Source organism: Bison bison, unplaced genomic scaffold (genome assembly GCF_000754665.1).
Source record: "Bison bison bison isolate TAMUID 2011002044 unplaced genomic scaffold, Bison_UMD1.0 scf7180017864487, whole genome shotgun sequence".
NCBI lineage: Eukaryota > Metazoa > Chordata > Mammalia > Artiodactyla > Bovidae > Bison > Bison bison.
The window spans coordinates 8,789,076-8,809,006 of NW_011495047.1; the positions used below are offsets into that span (position 1 = coordinate 8,789,076).

At 42.8% G+C, this 19,931-nt stretch overlaps 1 protein-coding gene across 1 annotated transcript in view; it reads left to right on the forward strand.

The window, feature by feature from the left end:
* TRERF1 (transcriptional regulating factor 1) overlaps positions 1 to 19,931 on the forward strand; it is a 209,874-nt gene that overhangs the window by 86,565 nt on the left and 103,378 nt on the right. The window lies entirely within an intron of this gene.

Below are 19,931 nucleotides of genomic sequence, written 5' to 3' on the forward strand. Positions count from 1 at the left end.
GCAAAATATGAGCAAGTGCTAGGAAAAAGCTGTGGATGACTGCTTATTTCCCATTTCTCAGTTTGGATTCTTTGGGGTTGTGAATGTCATAAAACGGAACTCAAAGGGGCTCCCACAGCACAGGGAATTAAATGAAGTGACTTGTACCAGCAAAATGCAGAGATGGGATGGACTATAGGGTACATGTGTGGTAGCAGCTCAACTTGTCATCAGCAGTCCAGTTTCTTCCCTTCTCTCAGCTGCTTTTCCATGGTGTCAGTGCATCCTAGGCCTTGCTTTTCTCCTGGAGGCAAAATGGCCACAGAAGTTTCTGAGCTTATTGTTGCATACCTTTCCAGCCAGAAGGAAAGAAGCATCCTTTCCAGTAACTCTTTGAAAGACTGAGAAACTATCTTTTCCAGAAGTCCCTCCCCAGAAAGCCAACCCTGGCATTTCATTGGCCTGAACTGAGTCATATGTTCATTCCTTAGCCAATCACAGTGGCTAGGTGAACACCCCCTGTTGATTGACAGGGATGGGAGCTATTTCCTAATTGGCTTATCCCTACACTGGGTGATGTGTCAGCTTTCCTCAGAGCATCTGGGTTGGGGAAAGCACAGGTCTGGATACTGTTGTGGGAGGAGGGAGATAGACATGCGGGGAGTGACAAATGATATGTATTGTATTGTATAATCTATAGACTAGCTACCAATTGTTGAGGTAACAGTGAGAGGAAACCCACTCTTAGATAGTGGAAGTCTGAATTTTAGTGTTCAACATAGCATAGTTTCAGACAGAACCTTCTTAAACAGTTCCGTTGGAAGTCTTGCAACTGATCTGCTTTTCAGTATGTCTTAGAACATAGGACTTTCTAGGAGGTTAACTATGCCTTGTATAATGCTGTTTTATTTCTAATATGCATATTCAAGCTTTTTATAGCCAGAATAAACACTCTACTCGAATTCTGAGTTAGTGGAGATTAAATTACAGTAATGAAGTTGCTCTTCTATAACCTCATCTATAAGATGGGAATAAGAAAAGCACCTTCTTTATAGGTTTGTTATTAGCATTAACTGAGGTAATCCAAGCAAAGTGCCCAGTGGCCCAGTGGCTAGCCCAATAAATGTTATCTCTATTAGCTTCATATAACTCAAAGTACTGTCATATTTACATGTTTATGTGCATGTTTAATCTGGGAAATTAACTCTTTACAACAAATATATGTCACTGATTAGCTCAGTTAGAAACAAGGTAAATGAAGATATTAAAATATTTAGTGTTTATGAATTTTTAAACTTTTTTTTTGAATTAATTTTGGGGGGAAAATTAAATAAAGAAAAATTTAAGTAGCCCACAGTTAAATTAAAGGTAGCTCAGTTGGTAAAGAATCCACCTGCAATGCAGGAGACCACAGTTCGATTCCTGGGTCGGGATGATCCGCCGCAGAAGGGATAGGCTACCCATTCAAGGATCTTTGGGCTTTCCTTGTGGCTCAGTTGGTAAAGAATCTGGCTGCATTGTGGGAGCCCTGGTTTCGATCCCTGGGTTGGGAAGATCCCCTGGAGAAGGGAAAGGCTACCCACTCCAGTATTTTGGCTTGGAGGATTCCATGGACTGTATAGTCCATGGGGTCACAAAGAGTTGGACACGACTGAGTGACCTTCACTTTCACTTTCATAATCCCTGGAAAACAGGGAATTTTAACTTTACATATTAATGTATTCTTGGTTGAAAAAAAAATCTTGTAAGTAGCTGAGAGCCTGTTACGACCAACTGATTTTCTTGCCACCGTTCTCTGTCTGGAGTTCCTAGAGGGGCAGATGGCCCTTCTCAGCTTTGGCTTCCCACAGCTAAGCTTTCCTGGGTGGATGGGATAGACTTTAGGATCATCTGGATTGGGTGAGATGCTGGAGTAGAGAGAAGCTAGCCTTGGGCTTTTATTTCAGTGGAATTTTATCTGATAGAATGCTGTGGATTGTTCTCGAGAGCCTTGGGTGCCATCAGGCTGACCTCAGAATTCTAGGAGCTGAAGGGTCTTGGTTTGGGGTTCTCAGATCAGTGGTGGGAAGAGCACAAGTTGGCACAGCACCCTGAAATTGATTTCTGAAATGGGAGGTGATAACTGTGAGGATGCAGGATGGATAGGGCACAGTGAGGGGCTTATGGATGGAGGGAAAAGTTCCAGAGTGACCAGGAACTTACAGACCACAAATTTATAAACTGTAAAAATTTTCATTCTCCTCCCTGCTGAACACTGACTTAAATTTTCTGTAGGTTGTTTGTTGCCCCCAAGACTGGCTGGTCACCATGGTGATAAAGTAGATGAGAACTGGTGATAACTGAACGACTGACCTTAAATTCTTTGGTTTGGAGGATGCTGTAGAGAAGTGATCCTCAAATGTACAATAGATCGCCTGGACCAAGAAACTACAAAAAAGAATTGAGGGGATTAGCTTAAGGCTACCAATTTTTTTTTATTTTGCAAAGGAGGGACAATTTCATAAAAGAAAGGACCATCTTGTTGCTAAAATAGTAGAAAAGAGATAGTCTAAGGAGTGGAATCTTTACACTGAAAACATTCAGCTTTGGGAATGATTATTTCACTCCTTATTTTTCTGGCAACACCTGTGAAAACAGTGTTAAAGGTGGATGCTTCCTTGCAACTATGCCTAACAGGTGTTGGGGATATATGGAGTTACTATGCAACTGTATGGAGAAAAATCATAGTTTTAGGAAGCTTCTCATGGAGCCTAGGCATTCACTGACATCATGTCTTTATTTGATTTAAAGGGACAGGAGAAATTCACTTAAACACAAGTTTTGATAAGCCCAACTCATTTTCTAAAAGAAGAGGAGCTGTTTACTCTCAAGTCATTAACTTAGAATTGTTAGTGTAATTTTCTACTGATAGGAAGAAGATCTTGCAATAAATAAATAGTTCAAATGAAAAGGCATGTCAGTAGTTTTTTCCTTTTCCACCACTTATCACTGAAAATGGCAAATTTGTTCAGTTTCCTTTGGCTTTCAGTGGTGTGCTGTGTTTCTATGTGTGCGTAGGCCCTGGCTCACACACACACACACACACACACACACACACACACAAAACTTAGTTTGGTCTGAAAGGCCTCAGAAAGGAAAGGGTACTTTTGAGAAAAGCAATGTGTCCACCAGTCAGTTGCTAGTAAGTGTTAGAACTTGTAGCAGCAATTACATTTTGGAGCTGTCAAAAGAGGGTGACTTTTTAAGATGCCTTTGAAGTCATTAAAAAATAAAAAACACCAAACATACACCCAACCGCCCCTAGCATCCAAAATAGCAACAAAATGTTTCTCATTCTGCTTTGCTTCACCCGCCTGCATGGCTTTGCCGCAAATACATTTGGCCTTCCAGCCCAGGATTAAGCTTCTGTGTGGGGCCATGACTGAGATGAGGGGAGCAAAAGATTGCTCGCTGTGTCTGTGTGAAACCCTGAATGGAATCGTGGAATCTTAGCGCCAAAGAGGGTTGTGAGGTTTCTGCCATCCTGCCAGGCTACCCTGACACTCATCACCTTGACTGACCAAAGGGCACCTAATCCTGACGTTTTGTGGATCTCTGATGTTTCATGGATCCTCTGTAGAATTTGTCTTCCTCAGGAAAAAGCAGGGCTGCCTGGGTGGCACTGGTGGTAAAAGTGCATGCTTGTGTGCTAAATCGCTTCAGTTGTGTCCCACTCTTTGCGACCCTATGGACTGTAGCCCACCAGGCTCCTCTGCCCATGGGTTCTCCAGGCAAGAATATTGAAGTAGATTGCCATGTCCTCCACCAGGGGATCTTCCCGACCAAGGGATCGAACTCACGTATCTTGGGGCTCCTGCATTGCAGGTGGATTCTTTACCGCTGAGCCACCTGGGAAGCCCAGTGGTAAAAGTACCCTCCTGCTAATGCAGGAGACTTAAAAGATGCTGGTTTGATCCCTGGGTTGGGATCAAAAATCAGTTGGGATCAAAGCAGACCATCCTAAGCAGACACTCGCGTCTGCAGTGATTGCCCTCTTCACTGCCTCATTCCTGGAGTCCTGTTTGTATTGTCCCGTACGCTCATATGGCACCGTCCTTGCATGGTCTAGTAGACGCTCGGTCTTAACTGGTTCAGACTCTGCGCCACTTGTTTCTCCTAAGGTGAATCTCCACAGCAGGCTATGCCGTCTGCACAGCTACAGCTTGGTGTGCTTCTGGGCCGACATTCCCACAACCCTCTTGTCTTAGCCGGCTTGGGCTGCCGTAGTGCCAAAATATCATAGACTGGGTGGCTTAAATAATAGAAGTTTATTTCTTACAGTTTTGGAGGCTAGGAAGTCCAAGATCAAGGTGCTAGCAAGGTAGGTTTCATTCTGAGACCTCCTCTCTTGGCTTCTAGGTAGCCGCCATCTTGCGTGCTCACATGACCTCTTCTTTGTGGAGAGAGGAAGCTCTGTGTCTCTTCCTCTTCTTCCTTTGGTTTTTTTAAAAGAAATTTTTTTGTTTGATGTGGGCCATTTTTAAAAGTCTTTACTGAATATGTTACAATATTGCTTGTTTTAAGTTTTGCTTGTTTTGGCCACTAGGCATGTGGAATCTTTTGGTCCCTGACCAGGAGCCAAACCTGGACCCCCTGCATTGAAAGGAGAAGTCTTTACCACAGAACTACAAGGGAAGTCCCTCTTCTTCTAAGGACACATTTCCTGTCGTGGGGGCTCCACCCTTGTGGCTCATTTTAACTTAATTGACTCCTGAAGGCTCCGTCTCCTGATCCCATCAGATTGGGGGTTAGGGCTTTAACATAAGAATGTGGGGGCATGGGGACAAACAGCCCATAGCAATGCTCCTGGAAGGTCCAGGAGCCCTGCAGTTAAGCAGAGGAGGCCTTAGAGTTCCGAGCTTTCCTTGCTGTGGGAGAGGTGCAGTGTTCCCAACTGGAGCAGATGGTTCTGTGGACTAGAAAGTTGGACGACATTTACCGCAGAGCTGGAGGGAACCTGCAGGAGCCTGGTGATCTCCTTGTCTTTTCAGAGCTTCGATTTCTTAGTTTCATATGTCAGTGGTAAAGTTGTGGTTGCCAAACTTGGTCAGCCTCAATGAAATCTGGATGGTTTAGCACTCAGTATTCCCATGAAGTATTCTATAACTTGATGGGCCTCTGAAAAGGAGGCTCTTGGAACCAAAGCCTGGGAAAATGGGTTATTTCTTAGCACTTAATCATTTTGGGCATTTCTTCCTGTTTCATGGGGGGAAGAAAAGGCAGTAAATTAAAACTGCTCCCTGTTTCATGAGAGATCAGTATCTTACAGTGTCATTTTAAATATATACAAACACAGTAATGTCCACATGGACAGAGATGTGCACACAGGAACACACACATGCCAGGTGGAATTTTTTGTTGTTGTTTTTTAAATTTTTTTAATGGAAGGATAATTGCTTTACAGAGTTTTGTGGTTTTCTGTCGTACATCAACAAGAATCAGCCCTAAGTACACCCATGTCCCCTCTTTCCCGAACCTCCCTCCCATCACCCTCCCCATCCCACCCTTCAGCCTATCCTTTGAAAATTCTTTTAAACTTTCAAAGAACCAATAATTTCTGTGTTGTATAAAATGTTCCAGGGTTTAGAAGAAAGATGGAAAACCTCCAGATCCTATTTTCAAGCAAACATGACCCTGATAACAGATCTGGCAAGTCCCCAAAGGGAGGCTCTATTACCAATCTTGCTTAGGAATGTGAAAATATGAGATAAAATTCTAGTGAGTAGATTTCAATTCTAGAGCATGTGAGTGTTCTACCATATCCAAGTCAGTTGTATTCCTGGAATGTAGGAATGGCTTCATATACATTATATTTTCATTTGATTCACGAAATGGTTTAAGTAAAAATATGTAATAATCTCATTAATATCAAAAGTACATTCAATCAATTCAACTTCTAATTTCAGCAAACCACTTAAAAAGGAGGAATGCACTATGTAAGATGACCATTCCTTAATCTGATAAGGAAAATTGAGTTCGTGGAGTCCATTGGCTTTATACTTTATTGGAGCCCCAGAATGGTATCACTGGATATGAACTGAGATCAAAGCAAAAAGCCAATGCAGAAAGTTAGAAAAATAGTAACTTTAGAGAATAAATACTGTAAAGAAAATAATAAAATAATCATTAACTACAGATTGCTTAGTTGTAAATTAATAGTTAAAGAGATTTGCTAAAATCCTTATTTCTAAATGGTGAGATTAAAATTAAGGATTTGGATACTTGTGGAACTGGTTCATGAGTCTAATGCCATTCCTTTCAAAAGTCTCATCAGGATTTTAAAAAATTTCACCAGATGGTTCTAAGTCTATTTGGAAAAATACATATATGAGAACCTCAAGGGGAATTATGAAAATGGTTTTGGAGGAAGGGAGTTAGATCTACTGGATATTAAAATATATAGCACTCTCAGATATTAAAATGCATTATGAAGCTTTTGTAATTAAAATATTGTGGTGCTAGAAGAAAAGGGGGGAGCAGATAAGTGAACTAGGATAGTTCAGAAATAGACTCTCACAGATATAATTTAATAAATTATAAAGAAGTCATCACAAATCAGTGGGAAAGGGAAAATTATTCAATAAATAATTTCGATGCCTAGTTAGCAATTTGGAAAAAATCATTTGACTTCATCCAAATGAATTACAGATGGATTAAACAATTAAGTGCAAAATGTAGGTGCATAGGAAATCAATAGAATTGAATATTGCTTAGAAGCAAAAGAAGAACACTAAAAAGGGAAAAGAATTGTCCATCAAGCTACAGGATAGTCAAAGATTTCTTCATGTAAAAAACAAATGAGAAAACAATAGCCTGGGAAAAGTAACTAACAGAAATTATTCTTTCTTATGTGCTCAACAATTTAAAAAGGAAGACACTGAAACCTGGGTAGAGCCCTTGAAAACCTAAAGAGAACACTAAGCAAATATGTGGAAAATGTTCAGTTTTGCAACAAGAGATATGTAGATTAAAACAGCAGTAAAGTGCTATTTTAACAAATTAGCAAAACAACCCATTTTTTAATGATAACCCCAATTCTGATGTTATTACATTATTATGAAGCCATTTTACAATGTATTAAGGAGCTATATTATTCATTCATACATTTGATCCAGTAATACCACTTCTGTGGACTATCTTTCCACATCCCCCTCCAAAAGAAATAATACCAAATATTTAATATGCTGTTTAGACAGTGATGCTTCCCTGATGCATTATTTACAAAGCAAACACACACAGACATTCACACAATTAATGTCCAGCAGTTGGGTAACTATGAAATTAAATAGTTCTTCTCTCAGCATAATACTCTACTATAATGAATAATTATTTTCAGGATACGTAGCATTGTGACAAGATATTTACAATATAATTTTATGTGCAGAAATTGCAGTATAAACTGTGGCATAGTCTTACTGTGGAATGTAACTCTTATCAGCTGTGCTGTTAAAATGAATGAACCATAGCTGCTATGACAACACAGAAGGATCTCAGGAATATAATGTTAAATAAAAAAGCAAGTTGCACAATAGCTGCGGTGTGATTCCAATTGCATAAGGTTTAGATGCACGCGAAACCAGTGATACAGTGTTTACACATCCACATGCATGTGGCAAGACCTGTGAGACCAAGTGAGTGTAAACAGAGGTTCAGAATATTGATGGGGGCAAGGCTAGGATGAAGGAACAGCCCATAGAGTGAGCTAGGAGCATGGTAAAAATCTCTTCCTTATGCTGGTCTGTGGACACACCTGCATTTATTATTGCTATTTTTTATACCCTTCATATAAACTGCAGATATTTAAAATGCATTTAATGTTAACTAAAGGAATATTAAAACCAGTATTCACAGATTACACTTAGGTACAAAATGTGTATCCCTAATAATGATGGTGGGCTTCCCAGGCAGCTTAGTGGCAAAAAATCCACCTGCCAAGCAGGAGACTTGGGTTTGATCCCTGGGTCGGGAAGATCCCCTGGAGCAGGAAATGGCAACCCACTCCAGTATTCTTGCCTGGGAAATCCCATGGACAGAGGAGCCTGGCGGCCTACAGTCCATGGGGGCAAAACAGTCGGTCACAACTTAGTGACTGAACAACAGCAATAAGGACGGGACGGAGTGTGCAGGTAACGGTGATTGTCTCCTTCGTTCATCTTCTCTCATTTCCACATTTTCAGGTATGTGCTTACATTATTTTTAAAAAAGGAAAAGAAAATTGAAGACCAACGCAGTTGTAGGATGACGTAAGCTTCCTCCATTGGAGGGTGTGCCATTGCTCGGAGGGTGGTGGACTGATTTATAGCTCTGAGGCAGAAGGGGAGATGGATTTCAACTGTAAAAGGAAAGTGTTTGAAAAATGGATCAGTCCATCAATAGTTACTGAGCATCTTTCCTGTAAGACAGCATTGGCTTCGCCTGCCTTCCAAAAAAATTTTGGACACTGAGTTTTGATGAATTGCTGAAATGGGTGAATTAGAAAGGCTGGTGTTTCTTTGAATTCCTTTAAAAAATTGTTTTTTAGCTTCATTGTTTTGTCTGGTTATAAAATAATGCAATTGATTTTAAATAGTCTTACAAAAAATATAATAGAACCTGAAGTAGATTAGACATTTAAACTATATCTCAGTTGAAATTAAATACAGGAAATAGAGAAGCCTGTTAAAAGACACCACAGGGATTTGATCAGGAAGTTCTTAGGAGCTAAGACCCATATTTTCTCAGTAAATAAAATGGCACGGAAAAGGATGGGGGGGGCACTATGTAATAAATTTTACAAGAGTCAAAAGACATTAACCAGATACAAATGTTAACCTTGTTTGGATCTTGATTTAAATAAACCAACTGTAAAAAAGCATTTATGAGATAACTGGAGAAATTGGGACACTGACTGGATATTTGATATAAGAAATTATTAATTTTTAGGTGTGATATTGTTATGATGAGTATATTTTTTAAATACATGCTAAAGATTTTTGGCAAATGAAATATTGGATATTTACTTTAAAATAGTACAGTGGAGAGTTTGAGTATGTTAACTATAAAAGTCCTTATGTCTCAGGTATATTCATCCAGGATTTACCTTAAAATCATCCAGGGATAGGGGGCATCTAGAGATATGGATGAAATGTTGTCAGCTATGTATAATAATAGGAGCTGGGCCGTGGGTAAGTATATTCTTGCTATTTTTGTGTATGTTTATTATTTTCTACAATAAAACATAAAATAAGCATAAAAAAGTATAGAGAAGGAAGTGAAGGTTACCCATAATCCAACCCCTGGGAGAGAACTGCATTTTGATAAAAATCTCACTGTACTTTCTCTGTATGCACTTATAACTTTCTATACATATACACTTTTAAACAATTAAGAAAGTATACTAACTGTGTTGTTTTGTACTCTGCTTTTTTATATTGTGGTCACTGTTGTGCACATTTAGATCTTCATCATAATTTAAAAATATGGCTATTTATCATTCCAGTATGTGAATACACACACACATGCCATCGTTTATATATCTAACAAGTACCTTACAGATGAGTATCTAAGTTGTTTCATGGTTTTCACTATTCAAACAATTCTACATACTTGCTTATTTCTTTTGACAAATACGTAGAAGGTCAAAGACATTTTTAAAAGCTTTTCTTTCCTATCATGCCAAACTGTTTATTGAAAATATGATACCATTTTGAACTCCCTCCATTTTATAAGCTCAGCCACATTAGGTGCTATATTCACAATCTTGTAAATGTTTGCCAATCTGATAAAAGGATAAAGATTCTCTTATTCTAATTTGCATTTATTTATTAGTGAATTTTCATAAGGCATGTTAGTATTTTCTATTTTGTGACTGGGTGTTTATATCTTTTCCCCCAATGATTGTATTTATCCATCACTTATTGTTTCCTAAGTGCTCTTTACATATTAATAGTTACAAATATTTCATATATTATGTAAGTTGCAATATTTCCAGGTTTATTGTCATTTAACTTTGGGTCATTTTTGAACAATCATTTGTCTGGAATTGCTTTAGTAGATTTTTAAATGTTATGCATCTGGGTTTTTTTGGTTTTTTTTTTTGAGTCTTTGTAACTTTCTAAGTTTTAATTTTTGTTACCTTATTAAGTACCTTAATAGAGATCTCATTACATAGCATGCCCTCTAAAGTTTGCTTTTTTATTTAATAGCTTTGTTGGTTATCAAATAAGGCATGTGTGTGGTGGAAAGAATACGCTTGAAAATTTACCTTATAATTTATCATACAGTGCATCAGATAAAATTTGGTAATTTACCTTTCAGTAATTTTTCTATATGTGTGTATTAGTTAGAGTAACACTTGCTGAAGACACAAAACCCCAGTTATAACTTCACACAGTAGAGGATTACTCAGTCCAGCACAGATGCTCCTGATTGGTGCTCAGCCCTCCAATGAGCAGTTCCATCTTATGACTCTTGCATTTGCTAGGGCTTTGGGGTCTCTGCCTCTATTGAGTTAGCCAAAAAGTTCATCTGGGTTTCCTGAAACATCTTACATAGTTGGCAGATGAAAGAAAACTTACCACCTCAGCCTGGAAGTGAGCCACCTCTCCTCACTTCCGCCTCTATTCCATTAGTGGGAATAGTCACATGGGGTCATCTAGATACAAGGGATGCTGGGAAATGAAGTCCCTGGCTGGGCAGCTGTTTTCCAGTGAAAACCTTACAGTCTGGCAAGAGGAATATGAATATTTGTTGGACTTTTGGCTGAATCTGCCACCATTTATTGCATTTATAATGCATATAAATATATACTGTATAAGTAGGTGTGTTCAATCGTGTCTGACTCTGCCTGTAGCCCACCAGGCTTCTCTGTCCATGGAAAATTTTCTTGCTGGTGCAGGTTGCCCTTTCCTTCTCCAGGGGACCTTCCTAACCAAGGGATTGAACCTGCGTCTCTTATATGTCCTGCATTGTTAGGCAGCTTCTTTACCACTAGTGCCATTGGGAAGCCTGTATAGATATAAATATGCGTTACATTTATAATACATATAAAGTATATGATATATATTTTCTTTACAAAATGGTATTATCCTACTGAGTGTTGAATTTTAGCATCATTTTGTGGGCATTTCCCTGTGTCTTTAAATCTTTTTCAAAAGCATGAGTGTTAATGTCTACACGGTGTTCCTTGTATTTCATTTTACCATTTTTCTATTATAGTACAGTTAGGTTTTTCTAGATTTTTATTATTGTGATTAGTGCTGCTATAACTGTCCTTGTGCATAAATTTTTGAGCATTCCTCTGATCATTTCCTTGGGGAAAATTCTTGCTTAGTATTAAGGCTGGTGATATATTATACCAGATGGCCCTTCAGAAATTGGACTAATTTACACTGCCATCAGTGGTGTTTAAGGATTCTTATTTCAGAGCACCCTTGACTGTCCTGGGCATTATAGTTGTTTAAATTTTTGTCAATTTGTTGAAAATAGTTTTGCATTGTTGAATTTGAAAGCTTTGCTTAGTAATGGGTCTGAACATTTTTTCGTGTGGTCATTGATAATCTGTGTGTGTGTGAATTGCCTCTTTGCATCCTTTCTCATTTTTATTGTGCAGTGTTCCATCTTTTTTCAATCACTGATAAGAGATTTTCATGCAGTGTGCGTATTGACTTGTCATATGTTAGAAACGCATGTATGCATGCTAAGTTGCTTCCGTCGCGTCCGACTCTTTGCAACCCCATGGACTGTAGCCTGCCAGGCTCCTTTGTCCATGGGATTTCCAAGGTAAGAATACTAGAGTGGGTTGCCATTTCCTCCTCCGGGGATCTTCCCAACCCAGCAATCAAACTCGAGTCTCCTGCTTGGCAGGCAGATTCTTTACTGCTGAGCCACCTGAGAAGCCCATGTTACAAATATTTTTTATCTAACTTCTTGCCTTGATTTTCTTTTGTAACCTAATTTTTTTAGATTAAACTCTACAGTTGAAACTCTGATGTGTGATATCACACCCGCTGAATCTTCCCAGTTAGCAGTACTCCTGAGGTTAAACAAGCAAAGCAGATTCTTTTTTTTTATGATCCATCATATGGTTGGAATGCTTTTAATGTGAACTTTAGTTATCTGGGAGTGAGGGGGTTTCATCAAGAAAATAGACTTCCCCAGAAGAATTTGGGGTGCTGGTCTAAGTCACCCATGGAGATGGTAAGACCTCCTTCTTTATCTTCCCAGGACACTTAGGAGAGGCAGGAAGACAGTGATACCTGACAACCCCATGGTTTTAGCTGAGTGAGTAGCAGCAGAGGCCCTCTGGCTATTTTTCATGTTAGATCTTATTTAGTAGCATGGCGGGCACCAAACCAGGGATCAGCAAGCTGAGTTGTAGTCCCAACTCTTCCACTCACTCACTGCGACCCCGTGCAAGTTTCTTGTCCGACCAACGCCTCAGTTTTCTCCTCTGCATAATGCTCGGGGTTGTTTCTTGAAGTATTTATTCATTCATTCATTTGGCTGCATCGAGTCTTAGTTGTGGCACACAGCATCTTCGTTGTGTCATGCAGGATCTTCATCGTGGAGCACAGACTCTCTGGTTGTGGCTCTTGGGCTTAGTTGCTCTGTGGCATGTGGGATCCTAGTTCCCCCATCAGGGATTGAACTTCTGTCCCCGGCATTTCGAGGCAGCTTCTTAACCACTAGACCACCAGGGAAGTCCCCAAGGGATTGTCTTTAAGTGGTGTTTTGGGCACACGAATTCCAGGGCTACGCTGCAGAGTTCCCCACGAGTCCTCTTCCACATTCACTCCCTACTCTGACCTGTGTTAGGTGAGTGGGTGGGAAGCAGGGAGAAGATTACTCTTTTGGTCCCCTGAGTGATTTATGAAAGAAATCAATCCAGTATATATCTGTCCTAGATATAATGTGATCTAAATGTGATATTCACCAAATAAGATTAGATGAATCTAATGTGGTTTTCCTCTAAAACACAAATACCGTGCCACTTTTAATTGTAGTAGCCAAATTAAATTACTCATCCCAAATTAGATTTCCAGCAAACTTAATTTGAACATGAGCTCAGTACTGCAGGCCCTACATAATCTTTTAAGATATAAAATAAATCAGAGGGATACCCGTATTGTTCCTCTGGGCTCTCCAGTGGTTACCATAAAAGAGAATAAGAAAATGTCTGGAGGAAACCTGCAAATACAGAACTGAGACAAAAACTCTGATTCTCCAGCTTATCATGGAGGGTTTTGCCCCCGCCATCTCTTCTATCACAAGGACCCTCCCTGGTCTTGAAGGACAGGAAGCAGATAAAGGCAGGCCCAAGCAGTCACTGAAGACTTACTGCTTACGATTGCCTTTTTTTGTTTGTTTCCTTGAGGTCCACCCCTCAGGAGGACCGTAGGTAGGAAGTGAATCCCTGTGTAGTTTGTGGATTTGCTGAGGGACTAGAGAGGTTTATAGCATTGATGAGCCACGTTTTCCCTCCTTTTATGTCAGTTAGGTGACAGATGAACTAAAAACCAACCCAAACTGGCTTAAGGAAAAATAGGAAATGGGTTGGCGTATGTGATGGAGAAGTCCAGGAGTAGATCCTGGCATCAGGTGAGGCTTTCCCGAGCTTCCTGTGAGGTGTCTGAAACCCGTTTCTCTCCTTGATTGTGAGCTCCTTTCTCAGGCACAATCTCCCCTTCTGCCCCCAAGGTGGCCGCCCAGGCTTCTCTTTCTCTGTTCTCAGTCAGTGGGAGAAGATGATGATGACTTTCCTGTTGGGCTGGCCAACGGCTTGTAACTGAGTCTGGTTTCCTCTGGTCGGCTCAACTTGTATCCTCTGCTCTTCTGAACCAGAACTGTATGGATGGGATGGGATGAACTGACCACCTGGGGGACTCAGGGGAGTGCTGAGAAAATGGGGTAAGCCTTCAGTGATTGCTGGGCCTGCCTTCATCTGCTTCCTGTCCTTCAAGAGCAGGGAGGGTCCTTGTGATAGAAGAGATGGCAGGAGGGAAAACCCTCCATGATAAGCTGAAGAATCAGAGTTTTTGTCTCAGTTCTATTTTTGCAGGTTTCCTCCAGATGTTTTCTTATTCTCTTTTATGGTAGCCACTGAAGAAAGGGAAGCTGGGGTGCACCTCTAAGCCCCATGACACCTCAACAGAGCCTTCTGCTTGCCCAGTACTCAGACTTAGATTTTCTCACTTCAGGAAATGAGCCTGAGAAGTAGGTAGGACATGTGCATAGATGAGGAAGGGAAGTTCACCCGGGATCAACTCGCCCAAGGCCTTTTCAGGCTCAGTGTCTTGTGTCTTCCGCTTGTTTTCACTGTATCCTGCCTTCTTCCTACCAGACCTGCCCAGGGGCTCCTCCAGCCCACTCCCCCAACACCAGCCAAGGGTTCTTCATTAAACAGACAGTCAGTCAATAGTTGTTAACTTCTATTGACTGACCAATATACCGTCAGACCACATGTGGCCTTTTCTGCTCATACTCTGCGAATATCATTATAACAAACCACCAGTGTGGTCAATTCCCAGTTATTAATTTGTAGATTGTCCCTAGTAATTCCCTTTCCCTTTCCCTGTATTACAGAGTTCTCCTAACAGAGAGATGGGGTTTGGATCACTTGAGGATAGACACTCAGAGAAGGGCTAAGGGGTGTGGGGGTGTGTGTGTAGGAGCATGCATACAGATCTGTGTTAGAAAATTATGTGTTGATTCCCTGCTGCCTTAGTCTGGACGACTGAATTAGATTTGATGCCTGCCTTTCCACTTAAATGTAACTTACATTTATGAAAGTCACCACTGGCAAGATACTCAAACCAAGGACCAGTGATAGATGTGCCATTTTGAATAACAACCATACCCTTGCTTTCTCATTTTGGGAAAAATTGCAAGTGCCTATTGTCTTCTCCCTGCCTGGAAGACCCTCCTCCATCAGCATTTCATCTCAGGTTTTGCTTGTACTTCCTCTGGGAAGCGATGGACTTTCTCCAGCTCTGCATCTCTGTGTGCAGAAGGTCCATATTCCAGGTCAGCACCAGTGCACTAATTGTTTCCTGTATGGTAGGGTTGTTAGCTGTTTCACGTCAGTGCTTGGTCTTCCTTCTGTCCTTCCTTTTTTTCTTTCTTTCCTTGTCCTTCCCTCCTTCCCTTCCTTCCTTCTCCATGGCACTTACCTCCAGGCTAAAGTGAAGTGCACTGGTATTTGGTTCAGTAACCGAAGGAGGTGCCCCTGCATCACTATCATCGTCCTTACAGTGGTTTTGTAGTTGTCTGGTAAGTTCTCTCTCTTCCTCCATTGCAGTTCTTGGCGTCTGTTATATTAAGGGCTGTGTGATTAAATGTTGACTAATTGAATCATTCTCACGTTCTCTAAACCAGCCCCACCTTGCCACCCCTCTCCACCCCCCACCACTGAACCATAACTTCTTTGTGTTCTTCACGGTCTCTTACAGCCTCTGCCACACAGTAAGTGCCCAGTAAGACCTTGCCGAGTGAGTGGATTTTACCCTCTTGGGACCTGCTTTGGGGAGAGGCAGGTGGGAAGTGAAGCTCTGAAAGGGCAGAGGAAGTGGAGACTGGATGGAGCTGGGCTGAGGAGCTGGGTGTGTCAACCCCTCTGCTGCTGCTTTTTTTTTTCTTTTTAAAAAATTCTTTATTAGCTTATTTATTTGGCTGCACCAGGTCTTAGTTGAGGCACGCGGGATCCTCAATCTTCATTGCAGCCTGTGGACTCTTGAAGCGTGTGAGATCTAGTTCCCTGGCCAGGGATCAATCCCCGGCCCCTTGCCTGGGGAGTGCAGAGTCTTAACCACTGGAGCAGACGGGAAGTCCCCCGTCTGCTGCTTCTGATGTCCAAGTGTAGAAGCAGCACTTCCCTGAGGGTGAGGTGCTGTGTCCACTCCTGGCTGGGCAGCCGATGAGCCAGGTGCCTGAGGAACCATTGAGGAAAGGAGAGTGGCTGCGATTCTGCGTTGTATTTTAACAATAATTTTCTCTGCTTCCTGAGCCTCTTCAGACATCTGCACGGTTGAGATGAGAGGACTTAAGCCAGAAGGAGGGGTACGTGGTTGCCCCTGTATGTTGACTTCGTCCTTCCCATCACCCCGCAGGTACAGGTGGGCAGTGACAGGTCCTTGAGAAGGGAGGGAGAGCTCCCAGGGATGACAAACCCCTTAGCATCCCTGAGTGGCGTGCTACCACTGGGCTGACCCACTCATCCCGGTTTGCCTGGGGTGGTCCTGGTGTTAGTCCTGGAAGTCCTGAGTCCTGGGCCACCTGTCCGTCCCTAGAAAACCAGGACACATGGTCTCTTTGGATACCACTGGCTCCCATCCCTGCCCTGGCTGGATCTCTTGATTTCTTTTCCCTTTGCGAAGTCCTTCATCTGGCCTCTCCCCCTCCTCTCTTTATATCTGTCCCCTTCTGCCACTTCTCACCTAGCTTTTTCAAGCCAAGCCATGAGCCTTGCCTGCATCTCCATGCTTAGAGGCCTTTCGGACCATTTTCTGAATCACGGTGGATTGAGCAGCATTCCAGATCTGGATGGAATTGCAGGTGCTACCTTGTCCCCCTCTCTGGTTCCATTTGGCTCCAGAAATCAACTGAGCTATGAGAATTTGTCACTTAGAGGTAAACCTCCCTTGGTTTAGGATGAGAATGTCTTCTCTTGGTGGGGGGGCTCTCCAGGCACACGCACTGCTCAGAGTGGCAGGCTGTGCCCGGGAGGTAGGGCAGGAAGGTGGCAGGGCTTGTGGCGGGCATCAAGGCCCACCTGCCTGGGCCCGGGCCTCAGCCCTCAGCCCCTGTCTCGTGGGCACCTCGGGCCTGGCTCTCAGCAAGGCCTGGGCCTAGCCTGCCCTCTTCCCTGCAGCCTCCTTGTCCACACTCACCTGTTTGTTTTCAGAACTCTTATTGAAAGTGAGTTGCTCAGTTGTGTCCGACTCTTTGCGACTCCATGGACTATAGTCCCTGGAATTCTCCAGGCCAGAATACTGGAGTGGGTTGCCTTTCCCTTCTCCAGGTGGTTTTCCCAACCCAGGGATCGAACCCAGGTCTCCCGCATCACAGGCGGATTCTTTACCAACTGAGCCACCAGGGAAGAACTCTTACTACATGGCTATTGAGTGCTACCCCATTAAGTATGACTGTTTTCTTCCATCTTTCTCCCCTTCCTTGAAGGCACATGTCTCATCTTAGGTCTCCTTTCCTTCCCCCTCACAGCACCTGACCTTGTGCTGGCCCACAGCTGGCCCTCACTTAGCACATCATTACTGTTCATGTGATTTAAGGATACGTGAGTCAGTGGGTAGGCTCCTGTGAGCACCTGTATGCAGAGCACATCGGCGGGCGGCGTGGAGGAGGGGAGCTTGACGGAGGCTGGCACCCGAGCCAGGCCCAAGCCAAAGGTGTCGGGTGGAATTCCCTCTTTCTGACTTCCTCTTTAACACAGGCATGAGAGAAAGAGGCTTTTTTTTTTTAATTGCAAAGTGAGTTTTTAGTTCCAAAATGCCTCACTTGATGTCTTGGATTCACTGTACATTTTCTGGAACATTCTAATGTAATTTACGGATAATCATAGGATTAAACAATTCTTGAGAGGGCTCTAGAGAGGTGGGGGAATGGGGTTGGATCTTAGAGAGTTTTCCTTTTTTGATTCATTTCCTTCTGGGGGGAGTTCTGAAGGAGGCACTGCTGAGTCCCAGACCCTGTAGAAGTCATCCTGTGATTTCTCTTGGCGTTGCTGATGGATGGGTGGGAATGTGCTATAGCCCACCATGCGGGAGGTGGGTGCTCAGGGCTGTCACTGTCCTGACTTCCTGCTCTGGTCACTGATAACCAGCTGCATGCTTCTGCTGTGTGTCTGCCCACGAGCGTACACAAGTGTGTTTGTTTTCAACTATAAATAGCTTTAGGAATGTATAGGAATAATGCATGGTCTTTGTAAAACATTTGGAAGGAAGTTAATTTACTCCTACTCCTTAGAAACCACCACAGTGAACATTTTCCTGGGTATCTTTCTAGATTTTCTTTCTGTGTTCAGACACACATAACGTATTTACACAGGTGGGATCATTTTATATAAAATTTAGGGGCCTTTCTTTTGCTGAACACTATGCTAGGACATTTTCCCTACGTCAATAAAAATGGATTTGTCCTTCATTCAGCTGATACTCACCAAATGCCTGCCACGTGTCTAGCACTGTCCCGGGTGCTGGAGGTAAAGCACTGAACAAAAGAGATCAAATTCCTTGCCCTCCTGGAACCTGTGGTCTCCTTGGGGAGACCGACAATAAATAAAAATGATACGTAGTAGGTTACAAAGTGGTTAAGTGCTATAGGGAAAAAAAAATGAGATAAGGAGGGTGAGAGGGAGGGAAGGAGGTAAAGTGCATTTCACAGTTTTGAGCAGGGTGGTCATGTGAGAGGGAAGCCCTGGTGGCGGTGATGTTTAGCAAACATGTGCGCTGCTGAGAGACTGCACAGGGTCCGGGGCTGGGGCTGGAGGAGACACACCAGCTGAGCCTTGGGAGCTTGGGACAGGACCCACTTAGGTCCCCCTGTGGTAGAAAACCCAGGGGGCTTCCCTGGTGGTCCAGTGGTTAAGACTTCGCCTTCCGATGCAGGGAGATGGGGAGCTAAGATCTCACATGCCTTGTGGTCAAAACACAAAAACATAAAACAGAAACAATAATGTAACAAATTCAATAAAGATACTAAAAATGGTCCACATCAAAAACCAAAAATCATAAAAGGGAAAAAAAAAAGAAAACAGCATTCAGGCAGGGCCTTATGCTGTTCAGTAACCATTAAGAGTGACCACCGTTTCGGTAACACGATAGTTTCCAAAGCAGCTTTTTATCTGTTACTCCTGGCCCTGCTGCTTATTAGCTGCACAGTTTTGAGCAAATTACCCACCCTCTGTGGGCCTTGGTTTCCTTCCTTGTGAAATAATAGGACTCTCATACAGTTTAAGTGAGTTCATGCAAATGCATAGAGAACAGTGCTGGTAAGACCCATTACCAAAATGTTCAGCTGTTATCATCATCATCATCATTATTATTATTGCCTTTCATTTATTAATCACAACCACCCAGCGAGGACATGGTGCTCAGTTTAGAGATGTGGAAGATGAGGCTGGAGGAGGCTGGGCTCTCTAGTTAACAAGTTCAGGGCACAAGTGGGTTCTGGGGTCTTATTCAGTCCATGCAGGCACTGCCCTCCTCCAGGTTGGGGCAGGTGCTCCTGTTTCAGGCGGATGCCCAAGAGACATGGGCCACGACCTTCCTGATTGCTCCACGGTCTCCTCAGAAGAGAAGTGGATCTCAGAGGTGACCGAGGACAGTAGGGAGGGGGGCATGGTTGGTCAAGGCGGAAAGAAGCAAATGTATGGACTTCTACAGGGAAGAACGGAGATCAGCAGCTCTGCTCGGCATCCCCACTGTGGTCCACTAAGACATCAGTGCATCTGCTTCTTCCTCCCCTCCCATCGCCACAGACACCAGCTTGTAACCATGCCTCTGAAGGATTTAGAGAGGGACACGATAATCAGTGGCTTTTTTAGGTTTACATTTCTGACTTTGGGAACTGTCCCTTTTCTTGTGTCTGCAGGAACTTGCTGACAAGCAATACCATCACAAACACAACCACACCTCATACCCGTGATGACTGGCCTCTTTCCAAGGGTCCCCTGACTCCCCTGGTCCCGACAGGCCCTCATGTGCGTAGGACATTGTACATTTAGGACCACACACTTGAAAAGACCTGTGGGTCTGAACAGAGCTGGATTGGCGGGGGCTAGTGTCTAGGGTCACTTCTCCTCTGGGGTCAGCACCCCTACCCACCCTACCACCCACGAGGACACCGAGAGTAAATGCAGCACCGGGTTTACCTCGTGTCTGGTTCTCTGAAATGGAGTGCGAGCGTGTGTTACCATGGAA